General features: G+C 43.6%; 4 non-coding genes and 1 pseudogene across 4 annotated transcripts; 3 read left to right on the top strand and 2 right to left on the bottom strand.

Moving 5' to 3' along the window:
• The first annotated feature begins 6,377 nt into the window (after positions 1-6,377).
• On the top strand, positions 6,378-6,564 carry LOC140276115 (U2 spliceosomal RNA). The gene has a single exon (XR_011908799.1). It is a non-coding gene; the product is annotated as a U2 spliceosomal RNA (small nuclear RNA).
• Positions 6,565-8,834: 2,270 nt separating this feature from the next.
• LOC140276293 (U5 spliceosomal RNA) lies at positions 8,835-8,948 on the top strand. The gene has a single exon (XR_011908900.1). It is a non-coding gene; the product is annotated as a U5 spliceosomal RNA (small nuclear RNA).
• Positions 8,949-9,256: 308 nt separating this feature from the next.
• Positions 9,257-9,437, top strand: LOC140276176 (U2 spliceosomal RNA; annotated as a pseudogene).
• Positions 9,438-12,071: 2,634 nt separating this feature from the next.
• On the bottom strand, positions 12,072-12,262 carry LOC140275932 (U2 spliceosomal RNA). Its single transcript, XR_011908632.1, has one exon. It is a non-coding gene; the product is annotated as a U2 spliceosomal RNA (small nuclear RNA).
• A 310-nt stretch (positions 12,263-12,572) lies between these two features.
• On the bottom strand, positions 12,573-12,686 carry LOC140276288 (U5 spliceosomal RNA). The gene has a single exon (XR_011908895.1). It is a non-coding gene; the product is annotated as a U5 spliceosomal RNA (small nuclear RNA).
• Between the last annotated feature and the right edge of the window lie 5,370 nt (positions 12,687-18,056).

The raw sequence follows: 18,056 nt of genomic DNA, 5'->3' as shown, positions 1-18,056 counted from the left end.
CCATCTACACATTGATAAATATGAAGGACAAAGCAGTTCCCACTTGCCCATAAGAAAATAAGCTTATTCTCGAATTCCCGATCCTTCAGTGTTGCTCTTTCTTCTACTGCAAAATACAATGTTGTTCTTTGTTGAAGTCGATCTAGACATTGATAAATATGAAGGAAAAAGCAGTTTTAACTTGGTTTTTAGTGAATGAATTAATTTTATACATAAAATCCGAAATCGTGCAGAACTCATGAAAATAAGCTTATTCTCGGATTCCTAAAACTTTTGATTGGCTCTTTCTTTTACTGCAAAGTACAACGTTGTTTTTTTGTTTAAATCTATCGAGACATTGATAAATATGAAGGTAAAAGCCGTTTTAACATAGTTTGAGTGAAGGAATTGATTTTATAGATAAAATCCCAAATCATGCAGAACTCCTCAAAAGGGGCGTATGGCTTAATCACAAGTGTGGCTCTTTCTCATTCAGGGTAGTATGAGGAAGTTTATGCTTGAGATATATGTAGAAATGGGTACATATGAAGGACAAAGCAGTGTTAACTTAGTTTGAGTGAAGGAATTCATTTTATACATAAAATCCCAAATCATGCAGAACGTATGAAAAGAAGCTTATTCTCGGATTCCTGATCCTTCAGTTTTGCTCTTTCTTCTACTGCAAAATACAATGTTGTTCTTTGTTGAAGTCGATCTAGACATTGATAAATATGAAGGAAAAAGCAGTTTTAACTTGGTTTGAGTGAATGAATTCATTTTATACATAAAATCCGAAATCGTGCAGAACTCATGAAAATAAGCTTATTCTCGGATTCCTAAAACTTTTGATTTGCTCTTTCTTTTATTGCAAAGTACAACGTTGTTTTTTTGTTTAAATCTATCGAGACATTGATAAATATGAAGGTAAAAGCCGTTTTAACATAGTTTGAGTGAAGGAATTAATTTTATAGATAAAATCCCAAATCATGCAGAACTCCTCAAAAGGGAGGTATGGCTTAATCACAAGTGTGGCTCTTTCTCATTCAGGGTAATATGAGGAAGTTTATGCTTGAAATATATGTAGAAACGGGTACATATGAAGGACAAAGCAGTGTTAACTTAGTTTGCGTAAAGAAATTCATTTTATACATAAAACCCGAAATCGTGCAGAACTCATGAAAATAAGCTTATTCTCGGATTCCTAAAACTTTTGATTTGCACTTTCTTTTACTGCAAAGTACAACGTTGTTTTTTGTTGAAATCTATCTAGACATTGATAAATACCAGCCGAAACTCTGCTGCCGCTTTTGATAATTTATGGTTGGGCATTCTTACCTTTTCTTACCCGCTTTTTACAAATTATGATCTTACATTCACACCTACTTGCAGTCGAACACCTTCTCATCCACTTATGATCATGTGCGGTTGGGCTTTCGCACCTTTTCTTACCCATTTTTCAGTAATTATGGGTGGACATTCAGACCTTCTTGCAGCCGAAAACCTCCACTCCTCTTTTGATCATACATTGTCGGGCATTCACACCTTGTCTTACGCGCTTTTTACAAACTTTAGTCGGACATTCAAACCTTCTTGCAGCTGAACCACCTCCGCTCCCTGTTTTGATCATACATGGTCTGGCAATAGTACCTTTTCTTACCCGTTTGTGAGTAATTATGGCTGGACATTCACACCTTCTTGCAGCCGAACACAACCTCTCCCGCTTTTGATGATATATGGTCCGGCATTCTTACCTTTTCTAACACATTTTTCAGCAATTATGGTCGGACATTCACACCTACTCACAGACGAACACCTCCGCTCCCACATTTGATAGTGTATAGTCGGGCATTCTCACCCTTTGTCATCAGCTTTTTGCAAATTATGATCTGATATTCACACCTACTTGCAGTCGAACAGCTCTGCTCCCGCTTTTGATTATGTTTGGTTGGATATTCGAACATTTTCTTAATGCTTTTACAAACTTTGGTCGGACGTTCACACCGTCTTGCTGCCGAACACTTCCGCTTCCGCTTTTGATGGTGTATAGTTGGGCATTCGCACCTTTTTTTTACCCATTTTTCAGGTATTATGGGTGGACATTCACACCTTCTTGCAGCTGAACACCTCCTCTCCCACTTATGATCATGTTAGGTTTGATTTTCGAAAATTTTCTTTCATGTTTTCTAGCAATTATTGATGGACATTTAGACCTTCTTGCAGCTGAACACCACCTCTCCCGATTTTGATGATGTATGGACCGGCATTTTTACCTTTTCTAACACATTTTTCAGCAATTATGGTTGGAGATTCACACCTACTCACAGCCGAATAACTCCGCTACCGCATTTGATGGTGTATAGTCGGGCATTCTCACCCTTTCTCATCAGCTTTTTGCAAATTATGATCTGACATTCACACCTACTTCCAGTTGAACAGCTCTGCTCCCACTTTTGATTATGTTTGGTTAGATATTCGAACCTTATCTTAACTGCTTTTTACAAACTTTGGTCGGACGTTCACAATATCTTGCAGCCGAACACCTCCGCTTCCGCTTTTGATGGTGTATATTCGGGCATACGAACCTTTTCTCACCCGCTTTTTACAAACCAAGGTCGGACTTTCACACCTTCTCTTAGCAGAACAACTCCGCTCCCTCTTTTGATTGTGTACAGTCGGGTAATTTAACCTTTTCTTACCCGATTTTTACCATCTATGGTCGGACATTCACACCGTCTTACAGCGGAACACCTCCACTCCCTCTTTTGATGATGTATGGTTAGGCATTCGCACCTTTTCTTACCCATTTTTCAGTAATTATGTGTAGACATTCACACCTTCTTGCAGCTGAACACCTCCTCTCCCGCTTATGATCATGTGCAGTTTGATATTCGAAAATTTTCTTTCATGTTTTCTAGCAATTATTGATGGACATTCAGACCGTCTTGAAGCTGAACACCTCCGCTCCCACTTTTGATGGTGTATAGTCGGGCTTTCGAGCCTTTTCTTCCCCGGTTTTTACAAATTATGGTTGGACATTCAGACCTTCTTGCAGCCGAAAACCTCCACTCCCTCTTTTGATCATACATTGTCAGGCATTCGCACCTTGTCTTACCCACTTTTTACAAACTTTAGTCGAACAGTCACACCTTTTTGCAGCCGAACACCACCTCTCCCGCTTTTGATGATGTATGGTCCAGCATTCTTACCTTTTCTAACACATTCTTCAGCAATTATGGTCGGACATTCACACCTACTCAGAGCCGAACACCTCCGCTCCCGCATTTGATGGTGTATAGTCGGGCATTCTCACCCTTTCTCATCAGCTTTTTACAAATTATGATCTGACATTCACACCTGCTTTTGATAATTTATTGTTAGGCATTCGCACCTTTTTTTTACCCATTTTTCATGAATTATGGGTGGACATTCACACCTTCTTGCAGCCGAACACCTCCTCTCCCGCTTATGATCATGTGCGGTTTGATATTCGAAAATTTACTTTCTTGTTTTAAAGCAATTATTGATGGACATTCAAACCTTCTTTTTGATGGTGTATAGTCGGGCTTTCGAGCCTTTTCTTCCCGGTTTCTACAAACCATGGTCGGACTTTCACACCTTCTTGTAGCCGAACAACTCCGCTCCCGCTATTGATTGTGTACAGTCGGGTATTTTAACCTTTTCTTACCCGCTTTTTAGCAACTATGGTCGGACATTCACACCGTCTTACAGCGGAACACATCTGCTCCTGCTTTTGATGGTGTATAGTCGGGCATTCGAAGCTTTTCTTACCCGCTTTTTACAAACTATGGTGGGACATTCAAACCTTCTTGTATCCGAAAACCTCCGCTCTCTCTTTTGATCATACATTGTCGGACATTCGCACCTTTTCTTACCCGCTTTTTACAAACCATGGTCGGACTTTCACATCTTCTTGTAGCCGAACACATCCGCTCCCGCTATTGATTGTGTACAGTCGGGTATTTTAACCTTTTCTTACCCGCTTTTTACCAACTATGGTCGGACATTCACACCTTTGTACAGCGGAACACCTCCGCTCCCTCTTTTGATGGTGTATGTTCGGGCATTCGAACCTTTTCTTACCCGCTTTTTCCAAACTATGGTCGGCTATTCACAGCTTCCTCTCCACCATACTTGTATGGTGGAATATTCACACCCACTTGCATCCGAAGACCTCCGCCCCAAATTTTGTTGATATTTAGTCGGACATTCGCACCTTACCCGCTTTTGGAAAACTATGGCCTTCTTGCAGCCAAACACCTCTGATCTCGCTTTTGATGATGTAAGGTTGGGCATTCAGACCTTGCTTCACCTGCTTTTCACCAAATATAGTCGGACATTCACACCTTCTTGCAGCCGAACACTTCCGCTTTTAGTGTTCTATGAGGCATTCACATATTTTTTTTCACCGTATTTTATAGATTATGGTTGGAAATTCTCACCCACTCTCATCCGAAGACCTCTCCTCCCGCTTTTGTTAATATATAGTCGGGCATTCGAACCTTTTCTTACCCGCTTTTTACAAATTATAGTCGAACATTCACACCTACTTGCAGCTGAATACTTCCGCTCCACCTTTTAGGTATGTATGGTTGGCATTTGCACCTCTTTTTATACTGATTGCTGAAGATTAAGTTGTAGTTTCTCAAACTACAACATTTTTTTATTTGTTGAAACTTGATTTGAAGTGGATAAATAAGGAGGACAAACAGTTTTAAGTCAGGCTGATAGAAGGAATTAATTTTATAGCAAAATCTGTACTTCGTCATATGTCGAGAGATGCTTATTGCTGAAGAAGTTCTTTCTCATTCTACAAAGTACAACGTTGTTTATCGTTGAAACTTGATTAGACATGAATAAATATGAAGGACAAAGCAGTCTTAACTTGGTTTGAGTTAAGGAATTCGTTTTATAGGAGAATCCGAATTCGTGCATAACTCATAAAATAGAGCTTATTTTCGGATTCCTGAAGAATGATTCTGGTTCTTTCTCATAATACAAAGTTTGTTGTTTATTGTTGAAACTTCATCAGAAGTGAAGAAATAAATGAATGCCTATCAACAAATGTGGGATCTAAACTCTAGTGCTTCCTCTAAAATAATTTCCTTTCTCAATTTAGAAATGTGTGTGTGTAAGTCACAACACCCGTGACACCAAAACGGCTTTCTTTTCTCTACACTCTGCACTATGAGCACACACACCAAATCAGAAAGGCTTTTTTCTCTCTTTTCTACATTATGGACTGTGGGGACACAAAACCGCTCTCTCTCTTTTTTTTTTTTATCGTGTGCCAGGGCGTTGTCTCATGTATTAGATTATGCTTAAGATACGAATGGGTTTATCAGTCACATCAGAATCCATACATACTGATCCTCCCGTAATAAAATGGTCGGATCTTATCAAACACACTTTGTTTCTTGTGACAATCAAGTCAGCGAAACAGCGTATACACGTCAAGACACTGAATCAAGTTTGCCACAAGAACTCATAAGTTTGGCAGTATTGCTCTGCCATCAGCAATGATACACCCATTTTATTTTCGTGAGACATGTGCAAGCACCTGTTCATCTACTGTTCTATCACTATGAATTAGTGATCTATTATCAATAAGGATACTTCTACAACTACTATCAAAGTATGTCCGGACTTCTTATGTTGTCAGTTGCTATATATGAATAAGTGGGTAGCTACTGACAAGCATTAAGCATGTCACACAGCCCAAACATATAACATTTCAGGACACACCACACAGTTAACAACCACAGTGAAGCGTGTCAAAGCCCAAACATGTAACATTCAACAGGACACTTACACAACACATTCAAATCAAACAGTCAGACAACATACAAGAACATATACCCCAGCCGGCATTGCTCCCTGCCTATTTTCGTACAGCACACTATGTGTGCGCACACCTTTATTCACAAACTCTTCAACTTATACTCTTTTACCGAAGCTGCTACAGCTCGATTACCACCTTTTAGGTATGTATGGTTGGCATTTGCACCTCTTTTTATACTGATTGCTGAAGATTAAGTTGTACTTTCTCAAACTACAACATTTTTTTAATTGTTGAAACTTGATTTGAAGTGGATAAATAAGGAGGACAAACAGTTTTAAGTCAGGCTGATAGAAGGAATTAATTTTATAGCAAAATCTGTACTTCGTCATATGTCGAGAGATGCTTATTGCTGAAGAAGTTCTTTCTCATTCTACAAAGTACAACGTTGTTTATCGTTGAAACTTGATTAGACATGAATAAATATGAAGGACAAAGCAGTCTTAACTTGGTTTGAGTTAAGGAATTCGTTTTATAGGAGAATCCGAATTCGTGCATAACTCATAAAATAGAGCTTATTTTCGGATTCCTGAAGAATAATTCTGGTTCTAGCCTTTTGGCTAAGATCAAGTGTAGTATCTGTACTTATCAGTTTAATATGTGATATGTCTATGCAAGGACTACATATTAAATGGATTTTTATCAATAGGAGTTGAAAAAGGAGCTTGCTCCGTTCACTCCAAGCATCGACCCAGTACTGCAGTGCCGCTGGGAACGGTGCGCTCTTCTCTGCTCTTGTGAAAAAGCAAACAGCGGTGCAGGATGGAAGTTTCAGGGAGCCCAAGATGAAACTTTCTTTTAATCTGCTGAGAAAAGAGAGTGAATGCGAAGTAGACTTTAACACAGCTCTGGGAGCGAGCCGAGTGTGGGCTAACCGGAAGAATTGCTTGAAAGAAACGCGACACCGAATGAGTGGTCAGAACAAAGCCTCAATACGGTGTTCCCGTGGTGTTTGTGGCTGCCTTGTCTTTTGCACAGAGTAAAAGACAAGGCAGCCATCGAATAGGGCCCGATTGTTCCTACTTGGTCAGCCGAGGAGCAAGGGGGGGGAGCAAGCGTCTCAACCAAGCAAATCTCACCAAGTAGGAACAATCGGGCCCTATTCGATGGCTGCAACACCTGAAAGAGATATTGATGCGAGACCCGATCAAAAGCTTTTTCAAAGTCTAAATTTAAGATGACAAGCCGGGTGTTTCTGTCTCTAGCGTAATCAATGATGTCTCGAATCAGTACGAGGCTGTCGGTGAGTTGTCTCTCTGAGATGGCACAAGCCTGGTCTGGGTGAATTACCTCCTCTAAAACAGAGGACATCCGTGTCGTAAAAACCTTGCTAAAAAGTTTACAGTCAAAGTTTAAAAGTGTGATGGGCCTCCAATTCTTTAGGTCAGTCTTATCATTTTTATCAGAAGTGAAGAAATAAATGAATGCCTATCAACAAATGTGGGATCTAAACTCTAGTGCTTCCTCTAAAATAATTTCCTTTCACAATTTAGAAATGTGTGTGTGTAAGTCACAACACCCGTGACACCAAAACGGCTTTCTTTTCTCTACACTCTGCACTATGAGCACACATACCAAATCAGAAAGGCTTTTTTCTCTCTTTTCTACATTATGGACTGTGGGGACACAAAACCGCTCTCTCTTTTTTTTTTATCGTGTGTCAGGGCGTTGTCTCACGTATTAGATTGTGCTTAAGATACGAATGGGTTTATCAGTCACATCAGAATTCATACATACTGATCCTCCCGTAATAAAATGGTCGGATCTTATCAAACACACTTTGTTTCTTGTGACAATCAAGTCAGCGAAACAGCGTATACACGTCAAGACACTGAATCAAGTTTGCCACAAGAACTCATAAGTTTGGCAGTATTGCTCTGCCATCAGCAATGATACACCCATTTTATTTTCGTGAGACATGTGCAGGCACCTGTTCATCTACTGTTCTATCACTATGAATTAGTTTATCTATTATCAATAAGGATACTTCTACAACTACTCTATCAAAGTATGTCCGGACTTCTTACGTTGTCAGTTGCTATATATGAATAAGTGGGTAGCTACTGACAAGCATTAAGCATGTCACACAGCCCAAACATATAACATTTCAGGACACACCACACAGTTAACAACCACAGTGAAGCGTGTCAAAGCCCAAACATGTAACATTCAACAGGACACTTACACAACACATTCAAATCAAACAGTCAGACAACATACAAGAACATATACCCCAGCCGGCATTGCTCCCTGCCTATTTTCCTACAGCTCACTATGTGTGCGCACACCTTTATTCACAAACTCTTCAACTTATACTCTTTTACCGAAGCTGCTACAGCTCGATTGGCCGAATACCGAATAATCCTAATTCGGTGAATTTGACATCTGCCTTACATGTAACAGATTAGCGGTTTAGCAGTTTTAATTTAGTTTGAGTGAAGGAATTCATTTTATAGCAAAATCCGAAATCGTGAAGAACTCATGAAAGTAAGCTTATTCTCGGATTCCTGAAACTTTAGATTTGCTATTTCTTTTACTGCAAAGTACAACGTTGGTTTTTTTGTTTAAATCTTTCAAGACATGGTAAATATGAAGGACAAAGCAGTTTTAACATAGTTTGAGTGAAGGAATTCATTTTATTGATAAAATCCCAAGAGTCTGCTGAGAAAAGAGAGTGAATGCGAAGTAGACTTTAACACGGCTCTGGGAGCGAGCCGAGTGCGGGCTAACCGGGAGAATTGCTTGAAAGAAACGCGACACCGAATGAGCGGTCAGAACAAAGCCTCAATACGGTTTTCCCGTGGTGTTTTTGTTGCTGCCTTGTCTTTTGCACAGAGTAAAAGGCAAGGCAGCCATCGAATAGGGCCCGATTGTTCCTACTTGGTCAGCCGAGGAGCAAGGGGGGGGGGAGCAAGCGTCTCAACCAAGCAAAGCTCACCATGGGGAAGGTGGCTATGCCAACTAGCCTGATGCCCTGCTCCCGCAGTGACGGATAATCGTACTCTGGTTTCTCTTCATAACGTACAAGTCTTTCGCCTTTTACTAAAGACTTCTGTGGAGAGCAGCACTAATGAGTTGTTTCTATTTTTGGCAGGCTTTACCTTTGCGGGTGAAGCCCTTTCTGTCTGTGCAAAAGAAATCTTGTTACTGTGCAGAGTGACTTCTCTGAGTAGAGTCGCCTTACTTGTTGCGACTGTGCCAATGTTCGAAGCTGGAGTGCAAAGTTGTTGCTTGAATGGTGCTTGCTGGAGCGTGCGGGAGTGCAAAGTTATACCATTTAAAAGGGCTGAAGAGTGCTCAGTGCAGCGGGTGGGCGGAGGTGCAACGTGACACTCTGGCCACCTATGGCCATAAAAAGAACACTGCTACAAGTGCACATTGTGCCAGCAAGGGCCCTCGGACCTGAAACAGTGGACAGTTATCGCTTCTCGGCCTTTTGGCTAAGATCAAGTGTAGTATCTGTTCTTATCAGTTTAATATGTCCTCTATACGAGGACTACATATTAAATGGATTTTTAAGAATAGGAGTTGAAAAAGAAGCTTGCTCCGTTCACAAGCATCGACCCAGTACTGCAGTGCCGCTGGGAACGGTGCGCTCTCCTCTGCTCTTGTGAAAAAGCAAACAGCGGTGCAGGATGGAAGTTTCAGGGAGCCCAAGATGAAACTTTCTTTTAGTCTGCTGAGAAAAGAGAGTGAATGCGAAGTAGACTTTAACACGGCTCTGGGAGCGAGCCGAGTGCGGGCTAACCGGGAGAATTGCTTGAAAGAAACGCCATACCAAATGAGTGGTCAGAACAAAGCCTCAATACGGTGTTCCTGTTGTGTTTTTGTTGCTGCCGCTGTTTGCTTTTTAACAAGAGCGCACCTGTTGAGGGGGGGACTGGGGGGGCCTGGGTGATGGTGGGTCTCAGGCCCGGGCTGCTGCAACTGGTGTGACCGGGTGGTTTGTTTGTTTGTTTTTTGTTGTTGTTTGTTTGTTTTTTGTAGAGGTCCTCCGGAGTGGGGTTGGGTTGAGTGGGGTGGGGCGGGATGGGTACCTTCTGGGGGTACAGTAGCTCCCAGAATATGGTCGCTGCAGGCCCCGAGCCTGGTGGACATCAGGCCCTCCTGTCCTGTGTTGGCTCCCTTTTAAAAAGTACAGAACTTAGAACAGGTCTAGTCCCTGGCTTTCGGCAGAACTGTCTTCTTTACTTTTTTTTTTTTTCCCCTTATCGTGTTCAGCATTATGGCAGCAGAATTGTAGTCTGAATACCTTTGATGCCAAACAGATTTGCTTTGCCAAGGGAAGTTTTATAAATGTAAAGCTCCCCTTGATGCCCATTTATTTATTTCTGTTTACAATATATGACATGTAATAGAACTGAACCGGACCGGGGGACAAGGAAAGAAGAAGAGGAAAGAAGAGAAAAACAGAACATACATCGCATACAACACAGCTGGGGATATAGATGACCTGAGACGACATGATAATACATCAACTGCTTAGCGACCATGCTACTGGACTAATGAATGTGGTTGTGTGTGTGTGAGAACATGCAACACCCATGGCACAGGACCTACATAATAACCGTGCTTAGTTATGAGTGTATAAGCGTACAGGGCCACAATCCACAGCCCCCCCAAGCAATCAGAAGCAGGCAGAGAGGGCCACAATACCCAGGCCACCAGCAGCCCCCACAGAGCACAGAACCCAGGAAGCCCACCGCAGGGGCAACCACGCATCCACCCAGAAGACTGCAGAGGAAGCCCCCGGAAAGAGCCCCCATAAGCATAGGGCAGAGGCCCTCCGGGAGCCAGGGGCAACAGCCCACCGACGTCGCCAGGTCCCAGCCGCCCAGACATGGGCCGTGCACTGGATCCGGGCCCCAGGAGCCCGAGCGCCCCCAAACCCCCCGGCAGAGGCCCCACCCAATACCCAGGAGGGCCAAGCGCCCCAGACAGCCACACAGTGGGTCAGCGCCTGCCCCAGCACCCCTGGCCAAGTGCCCTGGGAGTCAAGACGTGCCCACAGGTGGGTGAAGTCGCGAGCAGCGGAGAGAGGCCACGCCGCCCCCCCCCCATCAGGAGAAGCACAGGCAGGCCAGGCGACAGCAAGTCCAAGATCCAGGCCCAATCATTACCACACACACTTTCATGTCCCATACATCCACACGTCCTCCCTCCCTCGACTCCGCTGGGGTGTAGTGCAGCGGGCACACCAGGGGGCCAGCAGCCCCCCAGCCACCACAGACCCCAAACCAGCAGAACAATTAATTAATCCTCCTGGCCCCTCCCGCCCCGAGCAGCAACCAGGAAGCAGGGGTGTGCGAAGAAGACCCCTCCCCTCACCCTTCTGGCTCTTCAATATTTTCTAATAGTGAGCAATTAAAATTGAGGGGCAGCCAAACTTGTAGAACTGGGAGCGTGGCCCTCTGGGCAGCCTACATACCCAAAGAGCCCCGCCCACCAGATGCCACTCAGTGTAACCACCCCCCAAGACCTAATGTGTGTGTGTGAGTGTGTTTGATAAGTAGTAATGTCTAAGGTGTAATTAAAACAGGGGTGGGAACTGCAGAGTGCAACTACTGCAGAGTCCACTACACCCCACCGAACACACACGCCCCCAAAAACCTTCATGTGTGAGTGTGTGCTGTGTACAGGAGCCAGAAGGGAGAGGGGTATGGGGATATACACTGGGGGCAGCCAGGGACTGGCTGCAATAGGCATCCCCGCTACCAGGGAGCCAACACAGGACAGGAGGGCCTGATGTCCACCAGGCTCGGGGCCTGCAGCGACCATATTCTGGGAGCTACTGTACCCCCAGAAGGTACCCATCCCGCCCCACCCCACTCAACCCAACCCCACTCCGGAGGACCTCTACAAAAAACAAACAACAAAAAACAAACAAACAAACCACCCGGTCACACCAGTCGCAGCAGCCCGGGCCTGAGACCCACCATCACCCAGGCCCCCCCAGGCCCCCCCTCAACAGGTGCGCTCTTGTGAAAAAGCAAACAGTGGCAGCAACAAAAACACAACGGGAACACCGTATTGAGGCTTTGTTCTGACCGCTCATTTGGTATGCCGTTTCTTTCAAGCAATTCTCCCGGTTAGCCCGCACTCGGCTCGCTCCCAGAGCCGTGTTAAAGTCTACTTCGCATTCACTCTCTTTTCTCAGCAGACTAAAAGAAAGTTTCATCTTGGGCTCCCTGAAACTTGCATCCTGCACCGCTGTTTGCTTTTTCACAAGAGTAGAGAAGAGCGCACCGTTCCCAGCGGCACTGCAGTACGGGGTCAATGCTTGGAGTGAACGGAGCAAGCTACTTTTTCAACTCCTATTGCTTAAAATCCATTTAATATGTAGTCCTCGTATAGAGGACATATCAGATATTAAACTGATAAGAACAGATACTACACTTGATCTTAGCCAAAAGGCCGAGAAGCGACAACTGTCCACTGGTTCACGTCCGAGGGCCCTTCCTGGCACAATGCGCACTTGTCCGCTAACACCCCTGTTCTTTTTATGGCCATAGGTGGCCAGAGTGTCACTTTGCACCTCCGCCCACCTGCTGCACTGAGCACTCTTCAGCCCTTTTAAATGGTATAACTTTGCACTCCCGCACGCTCCAGCAAGCACCATTCAAGCAACAACTTTGCACTCCAGCTTCGAACATCGGCACAGTCGCAACAAGTAAGGCGACTCTACTCAGAGAAGTCACTCTGCACAAGATTTCTTTTGCACAGACAGAAAGGGCTTCACCCGCAAAAGTAAAGCCTGCCAAAAATAGAAACAACTCATTAGTGCTGCTCTCCACAGAAGTCTTTAGTAAAAGGCGAAAGACTTGTACGTTATGAAGAGAAACCAGAGTACGAGTATCCGTCACTGCGGGAGCAGGGCATCAGGCTAGTTGGCATAGCCACCTTCCCCATGGTGAGCTTTGCTTGGTTGAGACGCTTGCTCCCCCCCCCCCCCCCCCCCTTGCTCCTCGGCTGACCAAGTAGGAACAATCGGGCCCTATTCGATGGCTGCCTTGTCTTTTACTCTGTGCAAAAGACAAGGCAGCAACAAAAACACCACGGGAAAACCGTATTGAGGCTTTGTTCTGACCGCTCATTCGGTGTTAAGTTTCTTTCAAGCAATTCTCCCGGTTAGCCCGCACTCGGCTCGCTCCCAGAGCCGTGTTTGATAAGATCCGACCATTTTATTACGGGAGGATCAGTATGTATGGATTCTGATGTGACTGATAAACCCATTCGTATCTTAAGCATAATCTAATACATGAGACAACGCCCTGGCACACGATAAAAAAAAAAAAGAGAGAGAGCGGTTTTGTGTCCCCACAGTCCATAATGTAGAAAAGAGAGAAAAAAGCCTTTCTGATTTGGTGTGTGTGCTCATAGTGCAGAGTGTAGAGAAAAGAAAGCCGTTTTGGTGTCACGGGTGTTGTGACTTACACACAAACATTTCTAAATTGAGAAAGGAAATTATTTTAGAGGAAGCACTAGAGTTTAGATCCCACATTTGTTGATAGGTATTCATTTATTTCTTCACTTCTGATAAAAATGATAAGACTGACCTAAAGAATTGGAGGCCCATCACACTTTTAAACTTTGACTGTAAACTTTTTAGCAAGGTTTTAACGACACGGATGTCCTCTGTTTTAGAGGAGGCAATTCACCCAGACCAGGCTTGTGCCATCTCAGAGAGACAACTCACCGACAGCCTCGTACTGATTCGAGACATCATTGATTACGCTAGAGACAGAAACACCCGGCTTGTCATCTTAAATTTAGACTTTGAAAAAGCTTTTGATCGGGTCTCGCATCAATATCTCTTTCAGGTGTTGCAGCCATCGAATAGGGCCCGATTGTTCCTACTTGGTGAGATTTGCTTGGTTGAGACGCTTGCTCCCCCCCCTTGCTCCTCGGCTGACCAAGTAGGAACAATCGGGCCCTATTCGATGGCTGCCTTGTCTTTTACTCTGTGCAAAAGACAAGGCAGCCACAAACACCACGGGAACACCGTATTGAGGCTTTGTTCTGACCACTCATTCGGTGTCGCGTTTCTTTCAAGCAATTCTCCCGGTTAGCCCACACTCGGCTCGCTCCCAGAGCAGAGTGTAGAGAAAAGAGAGAAAAGAAAGCCGTTTTGGTGTCACGGGTGTTGTGACTTACACACACACATTTCTGAATTGAGAAAGGAAATTATTTTAGAGGAAGCACTAGAGTTTAGATCCCACATTTGTTGATAGGCATTCATTTATTTCTTCACTTCTGATGAAGTTTCAACAATAAACAACAAACTTTGTATTATGAGAAAGAACCAGACTCATTCTTCAGGAATCCGAAAATAAGCTCTATTTTACGAGTTATGCACGAATTCGGATTCTCCTATAAAACGAATTCCTTAACTCTAACCAAGTTAAGACTGCTTTGTCCTTCATATTTATTCATGTCTAATCAAGTTTCAACGATAAACAACGTTGTACTTTGTACTTCTTCAGCAATAAGCATCTCTCGACATATGACGAAATACAGATTTTGCTATAAAATTAATTCCTTCTATCAGCCTGACTTAAAACTGTTTGTCCTCCTTATTTATCCACTTCAAATCAAGTTTCAACAAATAAAAAAATGTTGTAGTTTGAGAAAAAAACAACTTAATCTTAAGCAATCAGTAGGGTAAGAAAGGGTAAGAAAAGGTGCAAATGCCAACCATACATCACTAAAAGGTGGAGCGGAAGTATTCGGCTGCAAGTAGGTGCGAATGCCTGACAATGTATGATCAAAAGAGGGAGCGGAGGTTTTCGGCTGCAAGGTCTGAATGTCCAACCATAATTTGTAAAAACCGGGGAAGAAAAGGTTTGAATGCCCGACTATACACCATCAAAAGCGGGAGCGGAGGTGTTCGGCTGCAAGTAGGTGTGAATGTTCGACCATAATTTGTAAAAAGCGGGTAAGAAAAGGTTCGAATGCCCGACTATATATTAACCAAAGCAGGAGGAGAGGTCTTCGGATAAGAGTGGGTGAGAATTTCCAACCATAATCTATAAAATGCGGTGAAAAAAAAGGTGTGAATACCCCATAGAACACTAAAAGGTAGAGCGGAAGTGTTCGGCTGCAAGAAGGTGTGAATGTCTGACCATAGTTTGTAAAAAGCGGGTAAGAAAAGGTTTGAATGCCCGAACATACACCATCAAAGGAGGGAGCGGAGGTGTTCCGCTGTAAGAAGGTGTGAATGTCCGACCATAGTTGGCAAAAAGCAGGTAAGAAAAGGTTAAAATACCCGATTGTACACAATCAATAGCGGGAGCAGAGTTGTTCCGCTACTAAAAGGTGTGAAAGTCCGACCATGGTTTGTAAAAAGCGGGTAAGAAAAGGTGCGAATGCCCGACAATGTATGATCAAAAGAGGGAGCGGAGGTTTTCGGCTGCAAGAAGGTCTGAATGTCCAACAATAATTTTGTAAAAACCGGGGAAGAAAAGGCTCGAAAGCCCGACTATACATCATCAAAAGCGGGAGCGGAGGTGTTCAGCTGCAAGAAGGTCTGAATGTCCATCAATAATTGCTAGAAAACATGAAAGAAAATTTTCGAATATCAAACCACACATCATCATAAGCGGGAGAGGAGGTGTTCAGCTGCAAGAAGGTGTGAATGTCCGACCATAGTTTGTAAAAAATGGGTAAGAAAAGGTGCGAATGCTCAACCATACATCATCAACAGCAGGAGTGGATGTGTTCGGCTAAAAGAAGGTTTGAATGTCCGACCATAGTTCGTAAAATGCGGGTAAGAAAAGGTTCGAATACCCGAACATACACCATCAAAAGAGGGAGCGGAGGTGTTCCGCTGTAAGACGGTGTGAATGTCCAACAATAGTTGGTAAAAAGCGGGTAAGAAAAGGTTAAAATACCCGACTGTACACAATCAATAGCGGGAGCGGAGTTGTTCGGCTACAAGAAGGTGTGAAAGTCCGACCATGGTTTGTAAAAAGCGGGTAACAAAAGGTTCGAATGCCCGAATATTTACCATCAAAAGCGGAAGCGGAGGTGTTCGGCTGCAAGATGGTGTGAACGTCCGACCAAAGTTTGTAAAAAGCAGTGAAGAAAAGTTTCGAATATCCAACCAAACATAATCAAAAGCGGGAGCAGAGCTGTTTGACTGCAAGTAGGTGTGAATGTCAGATCATAATTTGCAAAAAGCTGATGAGAAAGGGTGAGAATGCCCGACTATACACCATCAAATGCGGGAGCGGAAGTGTTCGGCTGTGAGTAGGTGTGAATGTCAAACCATAATTGCTGAAAAATGTGTTAGAAAAGACTAGAATGCCGGACCATACATCATCAAAAGCGGGAAAAGTGGTGTTCGGCTGCAAGTAGGTGTGAATGTCCAGCCATAATTACTCACAAACCGGTAAGAAAAGGTAGTATTGCCAGACCATACATTATCAAAACAGGGAGCGGAGGTGGTTCAGCTGCAAGGTGTGAATGTCTGACTAAAGTTTATAAAAAGCGGGTAAGACAAGGTGCGAATGCCTGACAATGTATGATCAAATGAGGGAGCGGAGGTTTTCGGCTGCAAGGTCTGAATGTACAACCATAATTTGTAAAAACTGGGGAAGAAAAGGCTCGAAAGTCCGACTATACACCATCAAAAGCGGGAGCGGAGGTGTTCGGCTGCAAGTAGGTGTGAATGTTCGACCATAATTTGTAAAAAGCGGGTAAGAAAAGGTTCGAATGCCCGACTATATATTAACAAAAGCAGGAGGAGAGGTCTTCGGATAAGAGTGGGTGACAATTTCCAACCATAATCAATAAAATGCGGTGAAAAAAAAGGTGTGAATACCCCATAGAACACTAAAAGGTGGAGCAGAAGTGTTCGGCTGCAAGAAGGTGTGACTGTTCGACTAAAGTTTGTAAAAAGTGGGTAAGACAAGGTGCGAATGCCTGACAATGTATGATCAAAAGCGGGAGCGGAGGTGTTCATTGCAAGAAGGTCTACATGTCCATCAATAATTGCTAGAAAACATGAAAGAAACTTTTCGAAAATCAAACCGCACATGATCATAAGTGGGATAGGAGGTGATCAGCTGCAAGGTGTGAATGTCCACCCATAATTCCTGAAAAATGGGCAAAAAAAAAGGTGTGAATGCCCAACCATACATCATCAAAAGCAGGAGTGGAAGTGTTCAGCTACAAGAAGGTGTGAACGTCCAACCAAAATATGTAAAAAGAAGTTAAGAAAAGGTTCGAATATCCAGCCAAACATAATCAAAAGCGGGAGCAGAGCTGTTCGACTGCAAGTAGGTGTGAATGTCAGATCATAATTTGCAAAAAGCTGATGAGAAAGGGTGAGAATGCCCGACTATACACCATCAAATGCGGGAGCGGAGTTGTTCGGCTGTGAGTAGGTGTGAATCTCCGACCATAATTGCTGAAAAATGTGTTAGAAAAGGTAAAAATGCCGGTCCATACATCATCAAAAGCGAGAGAGGTTGTGTTCGGCTGCAAGTAGGTGTGAATGTCCAGCCATAATTACTCACAAACGGGTAAGAAAAGGTAGTATTGCCAGACCATATATGATCAAAACAGGGAGCGGAGGTGGTTCAGCTGCAAGAAGGTTTGAATGTCAAACTAAAGTTCAAATATATTAACAAAAGCGGGAGGAGAGGTCTTCGGATGAAAGTGGTTGAAAATTTCCAACCATAATGTATAAAATGCGGTCAAAAAAAAGGTGTGATAGAACACTAAAAGGTGGAGCGGAAGTGTTCGGCTGCAAGAAGGTGTGAATTTCCGACTATATTTGGTGAAAAGCAGGTGAAGCAAGGTCTGAAAGCCCAACCTTACATCATCAAAAGCAAGATCAGAGTTGTTTGGCTGCAAGAAGGCCATAGTTTGCCAAAAGCGGGTAAGGTGCGAATGTCCGACTAAATATCAACAAAATTTGGGGCGGAGGTTTTCGGATGCAAGTGGGTGTGAATATCCCACCATACAAGTATGGTGGAGAGGAAGCTGTGAATAGCCGACCATAGTTTGGAAAAAGCGGGTAAGAAAAGGTTTGAATGCCCGAACATACACCATCAAAAGAGGGAGCGGAGGTGTTCCGCTGTACGAAGGTGTGAATGTCCGACCATACTTGGTAAAAAGCGGGTAAGAAAAGGTTAAAATACCCGACTGTACACAATCAATAGCGGGAGCGGATGTGTTCGGCTACAAGAAGGTGTGACAGTCTGACCATGGTTTG

This window comes from Leuresthes tenuis, unplaced genomic scaffold, assembly GCF_036924035.1.
Source record: "Leuresthes tenuis unplaced genomic scaffold, fLeuTen1.0.hap1 SCAF_18, whole genome shotgun sequence".
NCBI classification, from domain to species: domain Eukaryota; kingdom Metazoa; phylum Chordata; class Actinopteri; order Atheriniformes; family Atherinopsidae; genus Leuresthes; species Leuresthes tenuis.
The sequence above is the reverse complement of the archived record's forward strand: the minus strand, read 5'-3'. Positions and strand labels throughout refer to the sequence as shown.